The sequence below is a fragment of the Mirounga angustirostris genome, unplaced genomic scaffold (genome assembly GCF_029215605.1).
Source record: "Mirounga angustirostris isolate CCGP_5_RB_7025 unplaced genomic scaffold, mMirAng1.0.hap1 SCAF_12, whole genome shotgun sequence".
NCBI lineage: Eukaryota > Metazoa > Chordata > Mammalia > Carnivora > Phocidae > Mirounga > Mirounga angustirostris.
In genome coordinates this window covers 21,409,177-21,427,848 of record NW_026991720.1, presented here as the reverse complement: position 1 = coordinate 21,427,848, position 18,672 = coordinate 21,409,177, and the positions used below count along the sequence as shown (strand labels likewise).

Genomic DNA, 18,672 nt, shown 5'->3' with positions numbered 1-18,672 from the left:
CTTCAATTCTTACACCAAGTTAGGGACCAACATCACTAGAGACAGTTCTCAATACACCTAAAATGATTCTTTAACTATACATCTGAGTCCAAGGAGTCTCACATGATCTTCTAGCCAAATACATTTGATCTTCTGCAATATGAACTCTTACATTATTGCTACACAGACACATATAAATTCTTTTGTCTTGAGTAATTTATAGTTAATACCTAAAAAAAACCTTTCACATTACTGACGTCTGCACAACTCAAATCTCCCAGATTTTTTTATTTAATTGTTAACTTTTGTTGCCGACAGCAGAGGTGGGTTTTGTCTTGTTAGGGTCATATTTTGGTTCGGTTTTGAGGGTAAACAGCGGGAATTTATGGGACATGCGGTTGACAGTTTTGGGGTTTCCTCCCACCACCACCACCACCACCAACGTTCACAACATGTGAAGAGCAATCCTAAAGGATTAAGAGGCCAGAAATTGCCAAAAGAGAAAGTAACCCTCCCCACCCCACCCCCAAACAAGAAACTTTACATTTTATCTTGGAATGTATCATGTGATTTTTTTTTTTTTAAACAACAGATTGACGTTTTCAATTATGTTTTCCTTTTGCTAGTGTGAAACACATACTAGCAGAACGACAGGAAGCTAGCCTGCGTCCCAGGCATGAGGACAAGCCTGTCTGTAATCCAGCCACGCATCACACCACGAGGCAGGTGAGTGATGCAAAGCAGAGAGCAGCCTCACCGCCTTCCACAAGCATCCAACCACATACCGGGCTCCGCATCAACCCACCAATACAGCACCTACCACATGAAATGAAATCTACAATTTCTGGCCTTAGGGCTCTCCTTCTGAACAGATGTTTGATGTATATGGTACCTTTCTACATAAATATTTCGAAGTCTAGTAGTGGTTATCTGCACCACTACACATCTGTTTCTATTTACATTTTTAAGTATCCCATTTCAGAAATTTATAACTTGGGTGTTAGGATTGCCACAGACTGAGATTTAGAGATTTAAGAAATTATGTTTCCATTCCTGTTTTTCCTGTTACATCATGCCATACTAGATATATTTTCAGAATTCTCTTCAGACTCTATTAACATACATAATCACCTTCCATTTTATAAACCAAATTTTCTAACATAGCTCAGTGCGTGATTTTAGTTCTTTGAAGAAGAATCCTGGACAAGGGCACAAGGCAATATAAGTAACTCCTTCAATTTGATTTACACTTCCAATTCCCGTTCTGTGACCTGAGCCCCAAATCTTCTTGTGACTTTATTTTTCTGTTATTAATAAAGGGTAAGAAGTCCTGCTACGTATCTTACAGGGAAGAAATCAAGCTCACTGAGCTAAGAACAGTGCCCCTGGAAAGACTGCATTCCTTGGAAGAACAGTAAATTCAGGGTAGTTAGTGCTACTCGGCCCCCTCTCCAGCTCTACAATATACCTTCTGAAGCTAAGTTAGAGGGGTTAAATTACTTGAACATGCATTCATTCAACAAATAATTATAAGCACTTGCTATGTGTCAGGCATTGTATGAGGCACTGGGGATACACTGGCCAGCAAGACAAATGCAGAGCCTGCTCTTCACCATGTATCAGAGAATAGTGATTAAACTTAAGGGACTTCCATTTAGTTTACAGGCCAAGGGCTCAAATCCATTGGACTTATAACTACTCCTAATTATAATTATTAATAATCAATCCATTCTGCTTCTAAAAAAAAAAAAGAAGACCTCATGAATTACATGAAAAGTTCACAGAACACACAGACAAATGCTCTATAATATGAAGGCCTCACATGGGTCCAAAATATCACTCAGTAAACACCTTAGAATCTCTAAATGGGAAGCACAGTGTCAGGCCCTAGAAAATGAATCAAGGTTTTTCTTTTAAAGGCAGAATAACCTTAACCTAAACACTTACCTGGCAAGTACTAGACTTAACCACAAGCGATCCTCCGTAACTGTGCTGTCCAACACAGCACCCCTTGCCAGTGGTGGCTATTTACACTGAAATCAAGTAAATAACCAGGTCCTAGGCCACACTAGCCACACTTAAGCTGCCCAAGTGGCTAGTGGCTATCACTTCAAGTCGTTATAAATCATTTCCATCATCTCAGAAAGCTCTGCAGGACAGTGCTGCTCAACAAATACCCTGTAACGCTAAATCTGAAAATCACAGTGTAATGAAATGTGATTAAGCATCTGTACTCTGCGACGGCGTGTAAAGTATGTCCATCTGTAATGCAATGTCGCTTCTTCCTTCCTAAACAAGCTGAAAAGTGATAATGTGGAGCATCTGTGCCAGGGTACAGAAGTAACCAAGAAAATTCACGCCGTCCAACTGGCCAACTGGGAATGAAACTGGGAAACAAGGGAAAAGTTGATTACATTTTGCCCTTTCCTTCCTATTCCTCTTACAATGTGGCTCTATTCTCTGTCCAAGGATGCGTGCTTCGAGCCTAAAAGCTAGGAGCAGAGAAGGTGAAGACAGTAAAGAATGAAAGCGGGTGACACAGGCGAACACCACATATAACACGACACGAATTCAATTCAGACCGATGCAGCAAACTTAAGTGCCTACTGGGTTCCAGTGATATACAGGTGAACAATCACCCCTCCCACCTTTGACAAGCTGAATTTACTAAGAGTGTCCAACCAACATGTGAACAAAAACGACACGACATGTTGTAATAAATGCAGTGACGCAAGTAAGTACAAAACAGAGCGGTGACACAGGGAGGGTATTTAAGTGTTTGCTGAGGGGAAACCGAGGGAAATTTCCTAAAGAAGAAACTCAAGAAGCAGAGGAACCACGTAGGCAGAGCTGTGCAAAGGAACCCCAAGTGGTTAGGCAATGCTCGACAAAAGTGGCAATGCCCGATTAAGAAAGATGGGGATGACAGAGGAGGGAGAAGATTTCCATGCCAGACCTACAGCACTCACATCTGTGTCAGGCTCGCCTCCGTGGGTCTATAAACTTTCCTCACCCAAACCGCAAGCTACGTGAAAACCAATCCCTAAAACTTGGTAATAGCCTCTGCCTGCTACACAGCTAACAACACTAGACAACAATCATTAGTAGGAACCTGAAAGACTTCTGTGGCTGCTCATGTACATCTTCGGAAGATGCCTGCAACTTCTGGGCACTTCACTTTACCCCTATACTCAAGTCTCAAAACAAAAACAAAACAAAAAACTTGCATAGAATCTGTTCTCTTCACAGTACCGGGATCCCCCTCTCCCCACAATAAACTTCATGTAAACGTTAGCAGCCTACAGGCCTTAACGAATTCACCAAGTGATTCTCCTCCCTTCAATACAAGCAAAACTTTGCAAGGAAAAGTACATGCACAAATACACGCAGGTAAACTCACAGGCTGGTAGGCAAACTGAGAAGGATTTCTATTCGCACAAATATGTGGCCCTTTGGTAAAGTCATAATTCCAGTGCAGCATATGCCACAGTCCGAAGCAGGAGGTCTGAAGGTAGCCTCCCTGGGTAACTGGTCACAGATCGTCACTGGCCAACTTTTACTTCTCCTCCCGAATTTCAATTTCCCCCCTGTAAAATCGGGATGCCAATATTTCATCAAGTATCCCTATCTGCGTAGCCACCATGCCGACACAGTGACCCTTCTAGTGGCAGATCAATGCGTGTTAACTCCGTCTGCTATTTTTACTAGTTCATCCCTAACGAGGGATGGTTTCACAACCATCGATTCCATCAAGCTGGCTACCTCTGCAAGTTCTCGCCCCTCCCTGCGCGTCAAAAATACAGAGGGAGATTTTTTTCCTAAATACTCTATGTCCAGGCCCTGTTTGGATTTGGGTTCAACTGGTCTGGGGCTGAGCCAGGCAACGGAGTTCTTTCTATGACTCGCAAGTTGTTTATAATTTGCAGCCAGGATTAAGAACCACATACGTGTCACGTGGGAGCCCCTTTAAGTTTCCATAGCGAGGCCTCTCCGGTGTCACATGATGGACAGCCAGGATTAAGAACCACATACATATGTGCCCACAGAAATACGCCCGTAAGGTCTTGCTCCACCGAATCCGCGCAGGCCGGGCCGCTTCCGCCGGGTGGGACGAGGCTCGCCTAGACGCTGTGACGACGAACTCGAAGTGCTGCGGGATTCACACCCACGTCCGAACACGGCGCACCCAGCACCAACCCCCACGAACCCCACCGCATGCGGCCCCGACGCCCAGCACGACCGGGCTCTGCCTGGGGCACACGCCCCCTCGCCCCTCGCCCCCGCGGCGCCAGGCCCTCCGGACGCGTGCGTCACCGCGCCCTCGCCTCCCGCGCCCCAGCCCCCTCCCGCCCACGGCACGTGACTCGACACGCGCCAGCTGCACGCGGGCTCCACCAAAACAAAAACAGAGCAGGCCGGCCGGCCGGGCGGCGGGGGCGCGCGGGGGCGGCGGGAGCGGGCGCGCCCCCGCCGCCCCTGCCAGGAGCCGCGGCCGCGCCTCCGCCGCTCCGGGCGCCGCCGGCCGCGCGCCCCGGCAGGCCGGGGGCGGGAGGGCAGAGGGCACCACCCTGTTTACAGCCCTCGCTCGGGGCCGGGGACCCCGCCCGGAAACGGTTTCCCGGGAGAGCGCCGGGAAGTGCGCACCCACCCGCGCCCGGGACGCCGGCCCAGCGGAGAAGGCGCCCGGCTCCGGCCGCCGCTCGGAATAAAACCGTCGCCACGGCTCCGGGGTCGGGCCCGCGCGAGTCTCCGCTTCTGCCCGGCTCGCCGCCCACGGGTGTTTCGTGTCCGCCCCCGGCACGGCTGTGCTACGCACCTCACCCCCATCTCTCGGCTCCAGCGCTTCCGCAGACCACCCTCACGTGGCCGCCGCCTCCCGGCCAGGCAGTCCCCGCCGACCAGGGCTGCGGACCCTCGCGCACTAAGGGACCCGGCGCCGGCTCCCACCCCGTGGGGCGCCACCCCTGTCGGACCACCCAGCCCGCATTCCGTCCGGGGCCGGGGGGGGGGGGGGGGCCACGAGCTGTCAGATGCCTAGTTTTCCACATGACGAAGCTTACCCTCACCCTTAAACATCCCCACTCACCCTTCAGCCTAGCTCCGAGCTGAATCAGTATTTAAAACGGGAGGAGTGGGGTGTAACGTCTTGATTTTTCTCCCTAATTTGCAAAAAAAAAAAAAATTAAGACGCAGCTCTGCCCATCCACGTCGTCCCACCAAATGCAAGACTTACGAAATAGAAATGCCCACCACACACCTGCTACGCAACCAGCCCTCTGGAAACCTGCAGACCCACCCAGCCCGCCTTCAGGAACCTGCGCCTGGGGTGGGGTGGGAGCGCGACAGTCCGGTCCCCTAAAGTAAGAGGGACTGAGAAGGACAGGCACCCCCTCGCCCCTCCCGGGAGCGCTGTCCTCCTGTTCCCCAGCCCCAGAGCAATCCGAGGCATCCTCCGTCCCTCCCGGCGAAAAGGAGGTAGCCAAAGGCCTGAGTGCCAGGGGTGTTTTTCCCTTTCAGAACCCAGACGCCGCGTCCTCCGCGAGGACCCCCCGCGCCCCCTCCCCCCCCCCCGCCGCCGCCGCCGCCGCCGCCGCCGCCTGCTTTCTCGTGGACAGCAAAGGTGGGGTAGGTGGGAGAAACCGGCGAGTGCTCTCCGGATTCGGGATGTTGGTCTCGGCGGAGTGAAGAGGTGGGATCTCGAAATGGAAACAGTCTCCCCCTCCCTCCCCCCCCCTCCTCCTCCTCCTCTTCTGTTTACCTCAAGTTTGAATTTTATCTGCGCAACATTAGCTGGAATGCGGACATTGAAAACACACACACACTCTCTCTCTCTCTCTCTCTCAACCCGGCAGCAGCTCCGGAGGAACCATGTGGCATGAAGCCACCTCAAAGGGGAAAAAAGTGCTCTTAGCAACACAAACATGGCGAAATCGCCTCGGCATTCCCGGCCAACGCCACAACCCCTACCTTCCCTCGCCCGGCTTCCGAACATCCCGGCCGTGACCTGCGGCCCCTTCCGGGGGGAGGCCCGGGGCCCCGGGGAGTCCGAGGGTGGGTCCGCCGGGCGTGCGAAAGAGGAAATAACAGAGTCCACAGTGGAAATGTTTCTGCTGGACCATCCGACCCATCCGCCTCGCCAGCAGCGAGGGGACGCCTCGTTCATCTCGACAGGGCTCAACGGAGAACAAAATTCCCACCCCAAAGTCCTGCTGGGCCGGCTCTCCCCACCCTCCAGAACTTACCTTGGGGCGGAATGCACGCTGCCGCTTGAATCCCTTTCTCTTTCCTTCTAGAGCGAGACGCAAGGAGGAAAATGATGCGCACGTATATTTGTAGAGCATATTCTTCTAGAATTTCCCTTTGATCGTCACGAGGAGCGATGGAGGCTCCGGAGACAGGTGCGGTGGTGGCCGAGGCTGCCGGCGAAAAGTTGTTCTCTCCGCGGTGGGCGGCGGGGTCCCCGGGCCGGGGCTGAGGACCCCGTCTCCCTGCCCACCTCCCCCCCCCCCCCGCCCCGGCGTCGCCCACTTCTCGCAGGCTGCTGCGTGCGGCTTGGCTGCAGGGGAGGTGGCGTAGTTTCTCTTCCTCCCACCTCTTCTCACTCACTTGTTTTTGTAGCCGTGGGCTCCCCTAATGCTTTCCTCTCCACAATGTTGTTTCATTATATCATGTCCATCATGTGACACCGGAGAGGCCTCTCTATGGAAACTTAAAGGGGCTCCCACGTGACTGCAGCAGCAACAACAGCGGCAGCGGCTGGAGTGGCGGCGGCGGCCGCAGCGTTCCTGCCACCACCCACCGGGAGCCCCTCGCAGCATCCCGAAGGGGCTTCTGGAGCCTGCAGAAGCCCAGATAAGGGAGCCACAGCATCCGGGAGCTGTGGCGTCTGTGCGTGCGTGTAGCCTTTGCTCGTTACAGAGGAAACCGAACAGAAGGCGCGTCCTTAAATCCTTTCCCACAGTCGCAAAACCCACGCTCTGCTAAAATGACATTTCGTGGCTCCTACTTTATTTTCCCCAAGAGCAAGTTTTCTACCGGGGCTGATGAATTTTTACAAAGTCAAAAAGAAAAACCGGATTTCTCTCTGCGAGTTCAGCCGGCTCTTGGGTGGAACAGAAATGACAAAACAATAATAACAGAAATAGAACCAGGCATTTGATACATAATTACCATCACCACCAGCTTTAAAGCTTTCTGGAATTACATTCCTCCGGTAACTGTTGATGATGCTTGCAGGAGGCTAAATGCAATGCAGTTTTTCTCTTCCGCAGCTATATTAGGGCTTTGTTGCTGACAACAGTAAAAACTTGTTTGTGTCAGGAAGTGAGGTACGAAGATATGACCTGGAAGGTACAGACAAAACCAAAGTGGCAGTTTTTGCATTACTTTTCTGACCACATTCTTTCAAATGGTGAGAAGCAGCTGGTTTGCTGTAAAATGCATAGCGTGCGTTTTGGTGGGAAATAAAATAATCACAAAAACACATGTTTTCCTTAATCATACTGTACATGCTAGACACTAGAAATGATGTATATGTATCTATGTGTGTATGTGTGAGTAGAGAGAGAAAGAAGAAGAGCAGGTGCATTTTTAGGATCGTTTTAGCCAATAATTTTGTCATCATTTCCAGTGCATTTAACTGAAATACTTAGCAAACACTCTGACTTATTCAAGTACAGTGTTGTGTGGAAGCTATAACACCAGTTTTGAGTGCCCTCAGTATTACTGAATCACAACCCCTATAAGTGCTTATGCCTTAAATCCCAAATCTCTGCCTTAAAGTTTTTGTGCACCATGGAGATTTTATGCTATAAAGCTAAGCAACGCAGCTATTTCTATGCTTTAGTTCATGCTTTTCCATTTATAAGGAAAACTCCCTGTGTGTACTGGCGGAATTATGAAAAACTTCTCAGGAAACTAAAGGGTGGGATGGAAGATCATCCTTTCCTTTGGCTTTGCCTCGACTGTATCTCTTTCCGCCTCATCAGTTTACCTCATCAGCCATGATGAATGATCTCCACTACATCCCTTCTAATGCCCCCAATTTTTACCTTCCTATCTAATGCCTCATTCTTCCATCCCTTTCCTTTTTTGTGCCCTTGCCTCCCAATTCAGCCCCCATGCTGCCTGGGTACTTAGCTCAGGCCTCCCCCAGTACTCCCTCCCAGTCCTCCTTGCCCTGCAGCTCCCCCCACCCCCCTCCCTTCCCAGCTCCGTCTCCCTTCTCAGCAACTCTCCCTCCTTACCTCTCTTTGACCTCCTTTATTCTCCTTCACAGTCTGGCCCTTGACTTCTCGGCCTCTTCTTTCCCTTCTTTACCTGCAACGTCCTACCCCTACTGGGGTCTCCTTCGCACCCTTCTCTCGGGTCCCATCCCTTCTGACGCCAAACCCCAGCATTCCTCAACGGCTCGGCCTGGTCGGCTTTAGCCCGATTTTGTTCCCGAGCCCCTGGGCTGGGAAACAAGTATGCGGTGCAGAGTGGGGGCAAGAATCCCCCTCGGCGGTGGCCCCTGCCTCGCCCCCCTGCGCCCCTCCCGAGTCCCGGTTGCGGCGCTTCCTGGGCGGATGGTTGGGACTCGCTGCAGCAGCTGCGGTTCTGCTGTGTCATGCAAGAAGGAGGCGGCGGCGGCGGCCGGAGCTGGAGGGGGAGGAGGGGAGGAACCTGATCTCTCCGGTAGCGAAGGGCTGGAGGCAAACACCGAGCTCCCCCAGAGCCGCCCGGGAGCAGGGAGGGCACCGCTACCGCGAGGGGCCCTCCCCGCGGGGCAGATGGTAAGTGGGGCGGCGCAGGTGGTCGCCTTGGGAAGGGAGCGCGCAGGGGGGGTGGTTAGGTGGGGAGGCGGGGAGAACTAGGAGTCACCCGGCCAAACTGAAGAAGCCCAGTGTCTAGTCGAAAGAGACCCAGGCCATAATAGGGATGACCAGCCAAACGCAGCAATAATTACCATTCTAATAACGCCCCGCCGTTGACCCAGGCTACAAAGAAGAGTTGTGCATCCCGAACCCAGGACAGAGCTAGAGCAATGATTCGGGTTTGAGAACCATCGTCCCATCAGGCTTGGCGCTTTAGGGTACAGCTGAGGAGCAAAAAGTCAGCAGACACCATATTCCTATAGCCCGGCTGCGCTTTATGGGTTGTCTTGTTTAAAACTAAGGAGGGGGATGGAAACCTGCCCAACCTCACTTTAGCCACCAAAATAATGCTCTTGGCCAGTGGCCTCCGACGAACAGCCTCTGGTGCAATTAAACAATCAATAGGAAAAATAGCTTCATTCCCCCTCGCCACCCTCCTTCCTTAAGCTCTTTCAACCAGGATAATTTATTCTGCATAAAGGGGAAAGAAACCTGTGTGTTATAGTCCCTCCCATCTTACCCACCCCCCAATCTCTGCCCCACACAAACTGCCCACCCCACTATTCACCCCACTTTCAGACTGTGATGGATGTTGCAGGAGGGGACTGCCTTAAACTCTCAACGATTTCCCCTCCATTGCCCTTTACCCACAGGGGATTCAGAAACAGAGAACTGAGAGCAGTGAATGTGGGAGGTTGGACACATATGAACATGACTTCTTTTACCTGAGAACAATTCTCAGGACAACTTTTTTTTTTTTTTTTAGTTCCTTCCCATTTTGCTCCTGGAAATTTCAAAGCACTTTCTGAAATATCATTTCTTTCTTTCTTTTTTAAATGTCAGTCATACATTTAGAAGTAAGGGGTTGGCGGGATTAACTGAAAGGCTAATGACGGTCTCAAAAACACAAGCTGTTGCTAGGGAACTCAAGCTCATCCTGCTCCCTAACCACTAGCATGTTCAGTGGAAATCAAACTTCTCAGGGTGTTATTAAAATGAGTGGCATTTGGTTAAAGGCGTTCTTCCTTGCTTTGTAGCATCCTGGATTGTTATCGATTGCCTCACACCCACATATCTTGTTTTCCTAATTTGATTTCTGTATTTGCGTCACTGCCAGGGACACGCAGACTAGACCAGTCAGGTTCACTTCCTGTTTCTCAGAACTGTTTTATATTTGGTCTCTGTGCACTAGCTGGTAAAACATTATCAAACTGATCCTCTTGGAAAGAAATCTGTGCTTTCCGTGAAAACAAATTATCCCAATTAAAGTCTGATTCCCATGGAAAACGTCATCATTTGAGGAATAAATTAGACTGCCAGTTGCCATTTGAGAAAGCCATTCTTAAAATGTAAAGCCTAGAAAAATCCATCATCTTTATTTCTTTTACCCAGAATCCTCATTCCTCACCGTTAGAACTAAAACAAACTCAAGTAGAGAGTAGATTTAAGTATGATATTTCTAAAATGAAGCCCAAAAAATACACTTGAAGCTGGGGAAATCATTTAGACTAAATAAGGCACGGAATTGAATGGAATCCAGGCCCCGGGAGCAGAAATAAGCTTGGGTTAGCATTGGGGTGCTCAGAGAGCAGAGCGTGATTACAGGGCTACTCACAAATAGGAACCCATTACTTTACGTACTAATTGTCTCTTTTACCAATTCTGCCTGGACAAGACAGCCTTGCTTTCTTTTTTAAGGTCCTTTCTTTTTATGACAAGAATACCACAAAGGCAATATCATAAAAATAAGCACTACGTAAAATGTTAGGTGGGTTCTGATGTAGATAATTTGTTTAGATAGAAAATAAAAGGGTGCAAGGAGGAAAGATCAGTGGACTGAAAGACAGGAAATTTGTTCCTACTTGTCCTCTAGACTGGATGACCTTGGGCAAGCCATTACAGGTCTCCTCGCCAGTTTCCTCAGAGAAGCTTAATGAAAGTGCTGGACTAAAGATCTCCAAGCTTCCTTCCATTTATAAAGTTCTGTGATCACATTGAAGTCACTACATAAAAATTTCAATTTTAGCTGGATTTTGCAATGTTAAATTTTAACACTGAAACTTGAATGCCTATCCATAGAGACCTTGGGGGAAATGATAATGGGAAGTGATTTGCTGTTGATACATCATTTTTTAGTGCCAGTTGCCAGACAATCAATAAAATCAACCTTATTCCCAATGTACTTACTCTCTGCTTCCCTGATGGTGTTGTAGAAGCAACAGGATAAGAGTTAGAAAGAATATAAAAAGTGTATGGAACGATCTTTCAGTCACTTTAGATTTAGTTAACCCAAGTACTTTGATGAACAAAACCATGGAGTGATGAGGAAGAGCTCTACAAGAAATAAATAATCAATTGAATCCTCATGAAGCTAATAATCTTTTTCTTTTAAAGATTTTATTTATTTATTTGACAGAGAGAGACACAAGCAGGAGGACTGGGAGAGGGAGAAGCAGGCTTCCCGCTGAGCAGGGAGCCCGATGCAGGGCTCGATCCCACCCTGGGATCATGACCTGAGCCAGAGGCAGATGCTTAATGACTGAGCCACCCAGGCACCCCATAATCTATTTGTCTATATTTTAGTTAGTGGTAGGCAAAAATACATGTAGCACAGATTTCCAAATGTTACAGGTTGAAGATGTTAAGAAGTATCATGAGGAAATGTGAGATTTGTGCCACAGAGAAAGGAGCTGACTGTGAAACCCAACTCTGCCCCTTTATTCATTTGTTACTGAGTGCCCACTATGTGCCAGGCACTGTGCTGGGCACTGGGAATACAAAAATGAATAGGACAGCCTGCTTGAAAGGACCTTATAGGATAACGAGGGGACAGATGAGTACACGGTTGATCACACAACGGTGAGATTCTATCAACAGGGAGCTTATTAGAGGGGTACCTAACCCTGACTGAGTTTAGTTAGGGTCCCTCACCAGAGAAGATGAGTTTGGAAATGAGTCTGGAAGGATATGTAGAAGTAATCCAGACAACTGGGCAAGTTAAAGAGAAATGTATTCCAGACAAAGAAGTAGTATGTGTAATGTCCTGGTAAAAGTTGTGGCCAGATAGTTGAAGGTGATTAACAGTGCCCAGCAAGTGGTAGATTCTCAGTTAATGCATTGTATGATTATGTGGCAAAAGTTCTAAAGGACATACCAAGAGAGATCAACAAGGTCTTATATTGGGAAAGGTCTTGCATGCCTTCCTAAGAGGTTTCAACTTATCCTAAGGCCATCGATAAATTTTAAGGAGCATAGTGAGGTGATCAAAAGTCCATTTTAGAAAGAAGTTCACTCCAGTTTGGAGAATTTATTAGGGTGATTAACACTATGAGCAGGGAGACTAGTTAGGAGGTTGTTTTAGTATTATAGGAAAAAACTGATGGATATTTAAATATAGACAGCAAGAATGGAAATGGAGAAAAGGAAAGGATTCAGGAAATATTAAAGACAGACTCAACTGAATTTTATTATTGATTGTATCTGCAAGATTAAGGAATAGGAGACTTATGACTTAGGTCAATAGAATGATCATAGTACCATTTGCTAAGATGAGGACTTCAAGAAGAACAGTAGGTTGAGGAGGGAAGGTAAGTAGTTTGATTTTAAGTGTTGAGTTTGAAATGTCCATGAGGATATCAAAGTGAAGCTGTCTATATGTAATCGAATGGGACAGTCTAGAACTCGAGAGAGATCTACGCTGAGGACATCAGAATAAGTGATAGCTCATGGAAGTAGATGGAATCCCCAAGAGAAAAGGTATAGAGTAAAAGGAGAAGAGGACCTACTCTGGAACCTATTCAAATGCCAGCATTTAAAAGATGAGGCAAAAAAAAAAAAAAAGTGAGGACAAAACACTATAGGGGAAGACTATCCATAGAGATTAGGAGGACCAGAAACAAGTCATTTCAGAGAAGCCAAGGGAGGAAATGTCAACAGTATTAAATGCTAGAGAAAGATCAAGAAAATGAGGACTTGGATTTCGGGACAAGGAGGTCATTGTGTTTGGCAAGAAGGAGTTTATTGGGATAAGGGGGATAGGAGCAGATTACATTGGATTAAGGAGTGGAAGGGAGTAGAGGAAGTAGAAGTAGTTGTTTTGGATAAGAAGGATGACAGCGCAAGTAGGGAAGGAAAATAACGGTATTGGGAAAAGAGTAAAATCATGGTCTGTGAGGTGAAGGCTGCATAAGGAAATAATACAGTAATATGCAATTCTTCATTCTTGCAGCCTTCCCCTTCAAATAAATGTCATCACTGCACACCAGTTCCTCAAGCCAAAAAGCATGTAGATACTCATGGTTCTTCTCTTTTCCTCAGTTCTCATGTCCAATTCATGAAGAATTTGGGTCAACTTTACCTCCAGAATATATCCAAAATCTATCTCTTTCCATCTCCACTGCCACCACCTAATACAAATATCATCTTCTGGTCTCCTGTAATAACGTTCTAAATGGTTTTCCTGCTTCTACTCTTTTCCCTATTCTTCACAGCTAAAGTGACATAAATCACATCATATTGCTTCTCTTCTTAGAATCCTTCCATGTCTTCTGATTGTAGTTGGAATAGAGTCCAGACTCCTTTGCTGGCCTGTGAAGCCTTACGGGCCATCCCAGACCACCTCTTCAATCTCATCTCCCACTGCTCTCCTCTGACTTCAATCACAATGGCTTTTTTTTTCTACTCCTCAAGCACAACGGGTTTGCTCTTATTTTAAAGTTCTCAGCTCACATATTTCCTTTTCGTGGAACACTCTTTTGGTCATTCCCATCTGTTTAAATGTCACCTCATCAATGAGGCCCTTCCTGACTACCCTGATAGTAGGTAAATAAAGCAAAAGAAAGCAAAACTTTATTACTACTTGGGGTTTATTTTGCTTATGGCTGACAACCCCTTTGAAATGTAAAGCCCATGAGGATTCCTGGCATATCATAGACACTTAAAAATATTCATTGGATGTTTATAGAAGGAAAAAGAGAAGATCAATAATTATTAGAAATTAAAGACATCAAGGATCAGAGCCTCATGTCGCTGAGGAATGATCCACCAGTGATGATGGATTACTATGCTTTTAAGATTCCAGAAGTGGATGACTTACTAACTGTGTGACCCTGGACATTCACATTCTCTGAGCTTCACTTTGTGGTTTATAACACATGCCTCAAAGGGCTGTTAGTAAAATTAAATGAAATAATACAGGTATACATACAAGACAGTCTTGTCAAGCTATTTTTAGGAAGTCAGGACTTCTGCAAATCAATTCATAACTTCTCCATGTGAGCTCTTCATGTGGGCTCCCCTAATGGAGTTAACATTTGGTGCTTATTTATTATTAGAAAAAATATTGGCTGGGGGCATCTGGGTGGCTCAGTTGTTTAAGCGTCTGATTCTTGATTTCTGCTCAGGTCATGATCTCGGGGTTTTGAGATCAAACACCGTGTCGGGCTCTGTGCTGGGCATGGAGCCTGCTTAAGATTCTCTCTCTCCTCTCTCTGTTCACCCCCTTCCCTCAAAAAAAAAAAAAAATTGGCTGAAGTGTGGCTTTTAAAAAATTGGCTGAAGTGTGGCTTTTAAAAAATACTAGGATACTTGACAGAATGTGGAAATTAGATTATTTAAGAAGAAATTAAAGCACTCCTATAAATCAATAAGAAAAATACCAAAAACCTTGGAAAATTGAGTAAAAGGATAACAAATAGAGTCCGGTCAAGGAATCTTTAAAATCTGTAAAAATGCTCTCCCTTTCCCTTAATAAGAGGTATGCAAATTATAACTGCAATGAGGTGTATTTTTTGCCAGGTTGACACAAATAAAAAAGTTTAATAGTATACTTGGCCAGTCTGGGAAGCAGGCACTTTTTTACCTTGTCAGTAGGAGTAAAAGTTGGTACAACCTCTGTGGAGAGCCACCAGGCAATATTTCTTTAATTTTTGAATGTACAAAGCCTTTGACCTAACAATTCCACTTTTCTGTATTTGTCCAGTAGATTTACTCACACGTATCTTGGAGGATAACTCTTGTAGGATCTTCACTGAAGCATTAATTATAGTAGTTAAAGACTGAAAACAGCTAAAATGTTCATCGATCAAGAAGTGGTTAAATAGGGGCGTCTGGGTGGCTCAGTAGTTAAGCATCTGCCTTCAGCTCAGGTCATGATCCCAGGGTCCTGGGATCAAGTCCCGCATTGGGCTCCCTACTCAGGGGGAAGCCTGCTTCTCCCTCTCCCACTCCCCCTGCTTGTGTTCCCTCTCTCGTTGTCTCTGTCAAATAAATAAATAAATAAAAATCTTTTTTTAAAAAAGGTAGTTAAATAAATCTTGGTACATTATACGAGTGAGTGGTAGGCAACTGTTAAAAATTGTGAGGTAGTTCTAGGTAGACTGGTGCGAAAAGATCTTCATGATACATTATTAAATTAAAAAAATCAAATTGAAGAACAACATCTATTTTGTTGGCATTGTGAGGTTTTTAAGACTTTACCTTTTTTTTTTTTTTTTTTTTTTTTGCCTGAAAGACATTATCTGTGAGAAGATAAAATAGACCAAGGCCAAGAGCAGATATGGAGAGACCAGTTGGGAATATATTATTTCAGATTCATGTGAGAGATGATGGTTTCCCGGACTATAGTGGTAACATGCAGAGGAGGAAAAATGACCAGAGTGAAGAGTTATTTTAAAGAACTTGATGATTGAATGGAAATGGTGGGTTGTGGAGAGGGAGGTAGTGTCATGATTGACTCAAGAGTCTTTGCAAGATCTGATGCATGAGCAGAGGTTTCAGTTTCCAAGATGGAGAATCTTGGGAAGGTAAGAGAATTGTAGGGGAAGATCAAAATTCTGTGTGAGTAGAGATGTCTACTGCAGACTTCTGATATGGGTCTAAAGCTCAGAAGAGTTGCTGGGACTGGACCGGATTTATAAATTTGGGAGGAGATTGCATAAGGACAATAGATAAAATTAAAAAAAAAAAAGCAGACCCGGGACTATATTCTGATCATTTAGAGATTGGATAGAAAGAAAGAGCTGACAATAGAGACTGAGAATCAGAAACCAGAAAAATAAAACCAGGAGACTATGGGACCAAAGAAACCGAGAGAAGAATATGTTAGGGAAGATCAATTCATATTAAATGCTGCCAAAAGGTCCAGGAAGATTGCTGTAACTTGCCTCTCTCATAAATCCTTGTCCTGTGCCTCACCCATAATAAATGATCAATAAGCTTTTGTTAAATTGGAAAGAAAGACAAAAAGAAACAGAGAGAGAGAGAGACAGAGGCAGAGATACAGAAAAATAGTAGAATGTATCTTTGGGTTTCAAAAAATAAATACATAAAACATATTCCCTTGAACTTTACTGCAAACCAAACTTGATCTCAGGAAAAATAAGGAAGTTCTTCTCCCTTGATTTTGCGCTTGACCCGTCACATTGATTGAGCTCTCACAGTGCCATGCCATTGTGACGTTAAGTGCCTCCCCAAAACATTTTGATAAGTGATATTCACCTGTATCTGGTCATTCTGAGTCATTTTTGTCTTTATTTAGGTCCTGGGTGATGACAAAAAGAGCAATTTGCTTTTCCTCGTCTATCTCACTCCATCATACCACCTTGCATCAGTTGATGGAGTCTGGAGAATCATTCCATTTCGGTACCACTACAGTTCTGTAATACACTGTAACCTCTCACAAGGATGCCCAGCCCCAGTTTCCCATCAAAGAGAAAGATGACTTTCAGCAGGAAGAGCTGTATCACCTCTTAGAGAAACCACCAGCTTCTCAGTCTGTTATTGTTTCCGCAGAAAGGTGCTACTGCTCTCAGGAGAGAATGTAGAGAATATCGAAGGAGAAAAGGTTTTGACTTTGTCCTGAGAACATGGAAACCTTCTACCAAGCAAAGAGATGTCATGACCTTTCAGTCCAGTGTGCTTGAATTAGAAACTAAAGTAACAGATGTAGTTTAAACAACATTTAAAATGTTATGACATCCTGTATTATTTAGTTAGACCAGGGGTTGGCAAACTTTTTCTGTAAAGAGCCAGATGGGAAATATTTTAGGCTTTGTGGGCCATACCCTGTCCTAACTACTCAACCCTGCCATTGTAGTGTGAAAGCCACCGTAGATGATACGTAAATGAATGAGCATGGCTGGGTGTCAATTAAACTTTATTTATGGATCCTGAGGTTTGAATTTCATATAATTTTCATATGTTACAAAATATCATTTTTTTAAAAAAAATCTTACTCAGCTACTTAAAAATGTGAAGACCATTCTTAGCTCACAGGCCATACAAAAACAAGGGGTGTGCTGGATTTGGCTTATGGACAGTAGTTTGGCAACCTCTGATTTAGACAAGTATGAAGATCATGTCACGAGAAAGATATTCAGATTCAGACTTCCGAAGAAAATAATCTGTTTTATGTATACCCCTTTATTTTAACTACTCAAATGTATTTGAACATATAAACACATTTGCCTACATCTGACTTATTTGGGAATAATATACGTCTTCTTAGTTCAGTATTGATTTCAGACTTTGCCCCTTCTCCTCCTTGTAATGAACGAATGTGCATGAATGTAGTATTTTTATAAAGCAAACTGAAGAATTCTTACTACTGGACTATAAATACCCAAACCAAGGAGGACATAGTAGTTCTAATTACATTTTTAAACTGCATTAATTCACTCAGTAAGTACTTATTAATGATCTGCCTCTTACATAGTGCAGTACCGAGTGCTACAGAATTTGAGATAAAAGTAGAAGATAGAAGATAGATGGATAAGTAGGTAGATACTTAGGTAGATGAAAAATCTAAAGTGGCTGATAGGTGTCAATAAGGACTGGGTGTATCACAGTATAAATGAGGTCAATATAGTCACTTTAGCAACACACAGGTCATTAGACAAAACTAAGTTTAAATCCAAGCTCTTTTGTGTCCCAGATGTGTGACCTTGGGCTGATTGCATAAACCATATAAGCCTCAGTTTCCTCTTTTTAAAATGGGGACAATAAGGGGCGCCTGAGTGGCTCAGTCATTAAGCGTCTGCCTTTGGCTCAGGTCACGATCCCGGCGTCCTGGGATCGAGCCCCGCATCGGGCTCCCTGCTCGGCGGGGAGCCTGCTTCTCCCTCTCCCACTCCCCCTGCTTGTGTTCCCTCTCTCGCTGTCTCTCTCCCTCTCTCTGTCAAATAAATAAATAAAATCTTAAAAAAAAATGGGGACAATAATACCTACCCCTCAAGGACATTGTGGGAATTAAATAAGATAGTGTAAGGTAAATCAGCTAGTGTGGTATCTGGTACATGGTAAATCATCAGCAAATAAAATGGTAGCAATAGTTGTATTACGCCAATAGGAAGCTATATAACTTGTTCAAAAGAAGCACACAATCAAAGGCAAAGCAGAGGAGCCGTGTGAGTTAAGAACTTGTGAACACAAATAGAAACCCACAGACCTGAGGGTTAATGCCTGGTAGAGAAGATTTGGGTGAAAATAAAAGCAGAAGTGACATTGTCACTGGAGTGAACAGTAAAGCAGCGGGTCAGTTGTCTTTGCCTTCCCTAGTGACCAGCTGCTGGATTGTCCACAGAGCTCCACCTATAGGTCTAGCTCCCTGACCTCCCCGATACTTAACCACCGTTCCGACTGGGGACAAAGTATATCATCAGTATCAGCCCCAACATCTTGCTTCCTTCCAGTCAGGTCCACTGTGAGCCTCAGACACCTGTAGGTCCCTCGCATTCTGCCCTCCACTCCTATGTTTGTCCAATTCTGGGCTTCCACCTTGATCTCCACACCTTCAGTTTCTGGTCATTCTGCATCACATCCCAGTCTTCCTGTGGATTTG

The 18,672-nt window shown here is 45.6% G+C and overlaps 1 protein-coding gene and 2 long non-coding RNA genes across 5 annotated transcripts in view; 2 read left to right on the top strand and 1 right to left on the bottom strand.

The window, feature by feature from the left end:
• LOC123835300 (uncharacterized) overlaps positions 1-8,408 on the bottom strand; it is a 220,842-nt gene extending 212,434 nt beyond the window's left edge. Inside the window, exons 1-3 of one of the 2 annotated variants that reach the window (XR_010406372.1) lie at positions 8,226-8,408; positions 6,222-7,322; positions 5,066-5,138 (exon numbers count right to left, since the gene is read on the bottom strand). This is a non-coding gene — a long non-coding RNA (uncharacterized LOC123835300). The remainder of the gene's footprint in view (positions 1-5,065; positions 5,139-6,221; positions 7,323-8,225) is intronic. The other variant, XR_010406373.1, reaches the window with a different exon arrangement.
• Positions 4,629-7,811, top strand: LOC135362068 (uncharacterized). Its single transcript, XR_010406378.1, has 2 exons — positions 4,629-5,668; positions 5,832-7,811. It is a non-coding gene; the product is annotated as an uncharacterized LOC135362068 (long non-coding RNA).
• Positions 8,409-8,614: 206 nt separating the features above from the next.
• The window catches only part of MKLN1 (muskelin 1), a 326,049-nt gene continuing 315,991 nt past the window's right edge, over positions 8,615-18,672 (top strand). The window contains exon 1 of one of the 2 annotated variants that reach the window (XM_054505195.2): positions 8,615-8,753. The gene's annotated coding sequence lies outside the window, so the exon portion shown is untranslated. The remainder of the gene's footprint in view (positions 8,754-18,672) is intronic. The other variant, XM_054505196.2, reaches the window with a different exon arrangement.